The sequence below is a fragment of the Ostrinia nubilalis genome, chromosome 29, assembly GCF_963855985.1.
Source record: "Ostrinia nubilalis chromosome 29, ilOstNubi1.1, whole genome shotgun sequence".
Taxonomy (NCBI): Eukaryota; Metazoa; Arthropoda; class Insecta; order Lepidoptera; family Crambidae; genus Ostrinia; species Ostrinia nubilalis.
This window is the reverse complement of record NC_087116.1, coordinates 4,062,293-4,069,490: the sequence shown is the minus strand read 5'-3', so window position 1 is coordinate 4,069,490 and position 7,198 is coordinate 4,062,293. Positions and strand designations below refer to the sequence as shown.

Sequence of the window (7,198 nt, the reverse complement as noted above, 5' to 3'; positions counted from 1 at the left end):
TATTACAAGCTTTAAATTGACTTCACTTGTTAGTATGTGTGGGACAAATCTTGCAACTGAATTTAAGACCAGTTCTCCTCAACCGATTGAGCTGAAATTTGGTATAGGGGAAGCCCGGGCAGCGCGGATAAGTTAAGGAAAAACAAAAAAATAACACAGAAATACTTAACTTAGGAACAACCTTTATTTTTCATTTATGGCACATATAATCACAATTGCAATTGTAAAGTTAAAAGTAACAAAATATAATATCTTCATACTTAATTATTACTTTTTCTAAACCTCTTCCATTATCCGCTTTACCCGACCCGGTCGGGTAAAGTGGATAAGCTACGTCGGGTATAGCATATTAGGCAGTAACTCCTGACAGTCATCGCAGAAATAACTGTCAAGTCCATCATATAACGTACAATTTTAATGTGCCCAACGGTGGCACTCTGAGCATTGGATCCAGTCCTCTATGGGTGGATCCATTTTACTATCATTTTTTTTGTATTTTATTGCTTGTTTGCTTTTAACTGGTGTAGAAGTTAATACCATTTACGTTTCTTATTTGTTTTACGTTTATACTTAAACACTATTCTGAAAAGAAAAGAAAAGAAAAATAAAATACCAGTTACTCATACAAGGATAAGTTATCCGCTTTGCCCTATCCGCTTTGCCCAAAACGTGTATTTCTAAACATGCCTTTTCTTAATATTTCAATACCGGTTTAATGTAATACTAATATTACAAATATTACTAGAAAACATTGTTAATCTGCAAAACTAAATCGTTCTTGGGTTAGCTAACAGTAAAAACAAATGAAATGAGAACAAACCTGATCGAAAATCGTAAGAAGAACACACTAAACAATTTTTTTGTCACAAAAATAAACGAAAGGCACCAGTCGCTTTGAATCAACTGTCATGGCGTAGTCAGAGGGGTCACTCGTCTACGCAGCTGCAACTTGTAAAGCCATCTCTTATTGTGTTCCAGAAAAATCGCTTATCCGCTTTACCTGGGTTATTCGGTTTGCCCGGGCTTCCCCTACTTATGTAAGTACGATGACAATGCAATATTATGGCACCATTGAGCTGGTCTGATGATGGAGTCGGGAGGTGGCCATAGGAACTCCTAAACAAAACGGCGGAAACTCATCGAGTTTGGGTTCGTTGGATTTGTCTTTTCGAGCACTTTAGTGTTAGATAATGTCCAGGGTCCTGAGATTAAGATATAACTAAAAAGTGTAAAATAAAATAATAATAAAAATAAACTTTTTTTAAAACAAGCTTTTATTCTGAATTTCGAAAGCTTGTAGCGCAAACAGAGAAAAAGAGGAATAAATTCCATGCGTGATACAAGCTTTCTAAATTCAGAATAAAAGCTTGTTTTTAAAAAAGTTTATTTTTATTATTATTTTTAGAAGCTGATTGAGTCGCTATTTGGAAACTCGACGCAGCGACAGCAGTCGCTTAAACGCGCAGTTGCAATACTTCCAATACCGCGTCCGAACGCATTAAGTCTGCTGTTAGCCCTTGCGTTTTTCGAACAAAAGGTCACTGATTGCCTGACTGGCTCACTTACTCATCACGAAATCTCAGAACTACAAGAGCTAGGAGTCTCAAATTTTGCATGGGGGTTTCTTTTAAAACGTAGGTGCTCACTAAGACGGGATTTTGCTAAATTCAACCCCTAATGGGGTAAAACGGGGTCCACGCGTACGAAGTCGCGGGCGGCCGCTAGTACCTACTCGTAGATATTGTGCAAGTGGTTTGAACTAATAAATAATGACATTGTACTCTAGAAGGCCTATTATATTATGTAGCAGTAGTGCAAAGTTACCAGCAGTTTTTAGCCGACGTTGATTTATAGTTGTCAAGTAATTTAGTGCTTCAGAATAATTAACAACCAAGATTAATGGTGGTGACGCCATTTGTGTCGTTTCTTACTGTTGTCAAAGAACTAGGAAAAAATAAACTGGTATAAAGTTCTTGCAACTCACGAAGGCGAGTGCGCGTTACTAATAAATTGTGTGTGTACGTGTACATGCACAAAACGAACAGTAACGACGAGCCACCACACATGTACCTAAAGCTCACTCGCCTTTCGTTTTTTTTTTTTTTTTTTTTTTTTTTCATGTGATAGGAGGCAAACGAGCAGACGGATCACCTGATGGTAAGCAATTGCCGTCGCCCATGTACACCCGCAACATCAGTGAAGTCACAAGTGCGCTGCCAACCTTTTAAATCCCATTCCCCCCCAATTGGGCCTCCGGTATCCTCACTCACTCGGCGAAACACAGCGCAAGCGCTGCTTCACGCCGGTTTTTTGTGAGGCCGTGGTATCACTCCGGTCGAGCCGGCCCATTCATGCCGAAGCGTGGCTCTCCCACGGAAAAATCTCGTGAATTGCAACAACTAGGTATACCTACTTTTGGCTTTACAATATACAAGGTGGAATCTTGTAATACCACCTGAAGGGAAAGTACTCTTAATACCGTAGATAGAAAATTTTACTTAAAGAAAACACTCCTTTATTTTTGAAAAGAAAGAGAACTTCATTTATAGATTTAACTAAAATCTGTTAAAAATCACACCCTGTCTTTTTATTGCATCATTCGTTAGGATTAATTTATGAAATCTATAAAAAAATAGGAAAGTATGAAATCTCTCTAACAAACTTGGCTTTCCTAATCAAACGGAAGGAAAACCATGAAATCTTAAATTATTTTATTTTATTCCAGAAAATTGTATATTAGTAATCGTATTTTTTTGCGAATGATTTCTACTTACATCTCTAAAAGCAATTTACACCTGCTGTGTTCCATCTATATTGAATCAGGCGATTTATTTATTTCTTCATTGCTTTCTTAAGCCTAACCTCCAAAACAATTCCGATCTAAAAACCTATAAACCTTAATAAATGAAATGAAGTGCCCAATAAAACTCTGTGATCTTACCATCTCGCTGGGGTCCCGTAAATCAAATTATGGACCCCTAAGTTTAGCATCGTGTTCCACTTATAAAAAGTTATTGCTTGCCTTTCATTGAGTTTAAAACTGTGGGGTTCCTTGGGTTTCAAGGATTTTGTTACTAGGAAGCCAATCTATTCGTCCGTCTCTTAGGTAATCATCATCATCATCATCTCAGCCACAGGACGTCCACTGCTGATCATAGGCCTCCCCCAATGCTTTCCATGTTGCCCGGTTGGTAGCGGCCTGCGTACAGCGCCTTCCTGATACCTTTATGATGTCTTTCGCTTAGGTATGATGTTAATATTTGTTCGCGACTTCGCCCGCGTGGTATTTGGTTTGTCATAGATATCGTTTAGAGCCTGTTATTCTGATGTATAATAATTAATTACTTACTTTAAAGTTTCATCAAAATTCGTTAATTACTTTTTGCCTTTTTGTGTGAAAGAGGAACAAATATCCGTCCATCCTTACAAACATTCTTTTATCTTAAACTAGCTTTTGCCCGCGGCTTTGCCCGCGAGAATTTGATGCTGACCAGAATGATTCCTTTCAAAATCCGGGGTAAAAACTATCCTAGGATACTTAGGATAGATAGATGCAAACTATGTTTGTCTGTACTAACTAAATTTCATCTAAATCGGTTCAGTAGTTTATGTGTGAGCAGGTAACAAACAGACAGAGGCACTTTTGAATTTATTACATTAGTACGAATTATTGTACGAGTATGATGATACGGACGGAACCCTCCGTGTGTTAATCCGCCTCGCACTTGACCATTTTTTATTTAGCAAGGCGTGATGTATGTCTGAACTTTAGATTAAAATGACGGTAACTGCCTTTGGTGGAATTTAAATTATACTTAAACATAATTTATTGTTGTCATTTAAAAATGGCCTGGAAAAGTTAATAAAAACACAAGTTTATACATTATTATGAATTACCTAATAGTTCTTGCAACTCACAAAGGCGAGTGAGCTTTACTTGTGTGTGTACGTGGACATACATATAACGATAGTGTAATGTCTATCAAAACTTTTGCAAAACGAACAGTAGCGAGCCACCACACATGTAAAGCTCACTCGCCTTCGTGAATTGCAACAACTATACAAGGTTATCCATTATTTTTGGGACACATATATTCACGAAATCGGTTTATGTAACCTAAGGTACATATATAGCAGCTTCAAGGCCACAATAAATCCATTCCTTCGGGGTAAAGTTACCAATTCCTTTTCCCAGTTTAATGTGGGAAAACAGCTTCTTAAACCGCCTATTTTCGAACACTAAATAAGGTAGGTCAAGCTAGTGTTGGGAAATTACGAATTTATCGGGACGTCCCTATTTTTATGAGGATACATAAAAAAGCTATGAATAGAATAATACAATTGACATTGTTTGAATATTCACGCGTACATAAACAGTTTTATGGGATTCTTTAAACCTTTAAAAAACTTACCACGGCTTTTACGGTTAAAAGTCCTATACAGGATGTGTCGTAAATAGTGGTCCAAAGCAAAGGGGTCGATGGATGTACACTGAACTGTTACAGACTGTACGCGTGAAAATAATTTCAATAATTTTCCCCGTTTTTCAAGATTCTTCTTTAGTGCTCCGCCCCTATTAGCTGTAGGCTGATGTTGTATAGCCTACAGCCTTCCTCGATAAATGAGCTAACAACACAACAATATTTTTTCAAATCGGATCAGTATTTTGGAGTCCTTATTGCAATGAATATTTCCTTCATTCATTCTTTTTATACCGAGATTGGGAATTATAAAGATAGAAATTAGTGTCTCTGTCACTGTTTAATAAATTTTAAATAATTTTGGAATAAAAATAGCTTGATATCATGAAAAGGGCACAGGCTACCCTTTAGCTCAAGCATACTTGAAGTGGTTGAAAATATAAGGGTGCAGCCGACAGATTGTAGTGTTCACAAATTTTCAGCAGTTGTTCAAATAAACATTAATATTATTATTATTATTTTTCAGCAGTTTAATCTTACTATATAGAATTTAAGGTTCGGCCAAACCAACGCGATCACACGCGATCAACCGGCGTGCAGCGATGGCGATCAATGCATTTAGGTCTGGTCGCCATCGCTGCACGCCGGCTGATCGCGGTGTGGTCGCGTTGGTTTGGCCGAACCCTTACTATTCTTAAACTTTTGATGAACAATCCGTTAACGGAACGTAACCATATCAACTCGAAGCGGTCAGTATTCTTTGTATGAAACTCCATACTGCTACGCACACTTATCCGCACCGTACAAACTTAAACGTCTCGCCTCGCGGTTGACAGCTTGCGAAAGGAAATTTGGTGTTGATTCCTTTCCGAGTCGATAAGTCTGCTATAACCCTAAGCAACAGTATTGTGACTTAACAAGTAAACAACGCAGTCCCATAACAAGGTCCTTCAAGTTTAAAATTCGGAGGGAAAAATGCTTGAGTACCGTTGATGGGACGAACAAGGGGGTTTATACGTTGTACAGATCAAGTTATACATTGTGCACCTTATGGTCTTATGATAAAAGCTATTTTGCTACAAAAATCTTTGTTCTGAAGTCGACTGTACCTATAAGAGGAACAGGGAACATTGCGAGGAAACGCCTAAAGGGGAATACGATATTTGTGAGGATCAAGTTCTGAAAGTTTATGAAAATATTATAATGAACCCAATTCACACAATGTTTGGGTATTCTCTTTTAATTAGGTACTTTATGAAATAATTACTTGTGCATTTACTGGTGAATCTGCGATATTTTTCAGCATAAACTTAAATAATTTGTGTCAATAATCACTACAAGAAAGACATCTTAATTATACCTAGGTACCTACATACCTATCTTTCTTGTAAAATCTTAATTTAATACATAACAGAAATAGGTATAGCGAATGCATAGAGTTTATAAGTACTCGTCCCAATGGTCTTTCGAGCACGGAATATTATTAAAATACTTGTCCCTTTCTACTGCCCCAAATATACCGCAAAGACGTTCCTACCTTGCTCATGCCAATCATCATTCTTAGGAGAAAATCTAATGGTTTTCTACTCTGTAATTTTTGTCAACTTGTCTCTTACTTGTTATAATTCTTGTCCCTTCTTACTGTCCCAATCAGACCGTCAAGACGTCCCTAGCCTTACTCGTGCCAGTCAACGTTTTTGAGAAGAAATTCTACTGGTTTTACACTCTGTATTTTTTGACAACCTGTCCCGTACTTGTGTTAATCCTTGTCCCTTCTCATTGTCCCAAATATACCGAACAGGCGTCTCTTAACTTACTCTAGCCAATTGATATTTTTTAGAAGAAAATCTACTGGATTTTCATAAATTATCAACTTTTACTGGTTTTAATCATTGTCCCTTATTCTGTCCCAAGTAGACAGACGTCCCTAGACTTACTCGTGCTGTATTTCGTTGAGGAATTTATGCGAAAATAATGGTGGAATGCTTTCGTACAGTTGTAAAGAAATGAGATGTTTTCGGTGCTATTTGGATTTATTTGTGTCCAACCCTTTTTCAGGGTTCCGTAGCACGATTGAAAATGATATTTATAAGTGTGCCTACCATGAGTTTACGTTAGGTGAGCTCGCTAGCGAATACGTCAAAAAATTCTATGAAGATTTTAATTCTTGAAAGTAGTCGCTAGGGGCGCTGCACAATATGTCATACATTTAAATGTCATTTTTTTACGCAGTCGCTAGCGAGCACACCTAACGTAAACTCATGGTAGGCACAAAGAACAATAGAGGCCGCCCGCGACTTCGTAGTTCCCATGTACACGTGGATCTTGTTTTATCCCCTTAGGGGCTGAATTTTTAAATTCCCGTCTGTAAGCACGTAGTTGAATATAGGTCGTTTTTTTAAAGGAACCCCCATGCAAAATTTTTGACTCCTAGCACTTCTAGTTTCTGAGATTTCGTGATGAATGAGTCAGTGTGAACTTTCGCTTTTATTATAATATGTTTATGTACATAGATTTGCCTGTATGTCTTTACCAAAATTAATCAAAATAACCTAGGTACCTCAAACAAACACAAAATCGCTTCCGCTTTGATATTATTTAGTTACCAAAGTTTAAACTAACCATTGTTGTATTTTAAGATTAACATTGATTGATGGTCACTTGTTGAACTTAGTCAACTTTAATTAACTGGAAAGCCAAGACAAACGGTTAGAGTTAATTGTTTACACTTCACAATAGTTCAACGAAACCTTAGACTCCCCGACTACAACTTTTAG

The 7,198-nt window shown here is 37.3% G+C and overlaps 1 long non-coding RNA gene across 1 annotated transcript; it reads right to left on the bottom strand.

Moving 5' to 3' along the window:
* Positions 1-246: 246 nt before the first annotated feature.
* Positions 247-1,031, bottom strand: LOC135085745 (uncharacterized). Its single transcript, XR_010260209.1, has 2 exons — positions 821-1,031; positions 247-582 (listed from the first exon to the last, which is right to left on the bottom strand). It is a non-coding gene; the product is annotated as an uncharacterized LOC135085745 (long non-coding RNA).
* Between the last annotated feature and the right edge of the window lie 6,167 nt (positions 1,032-7,198).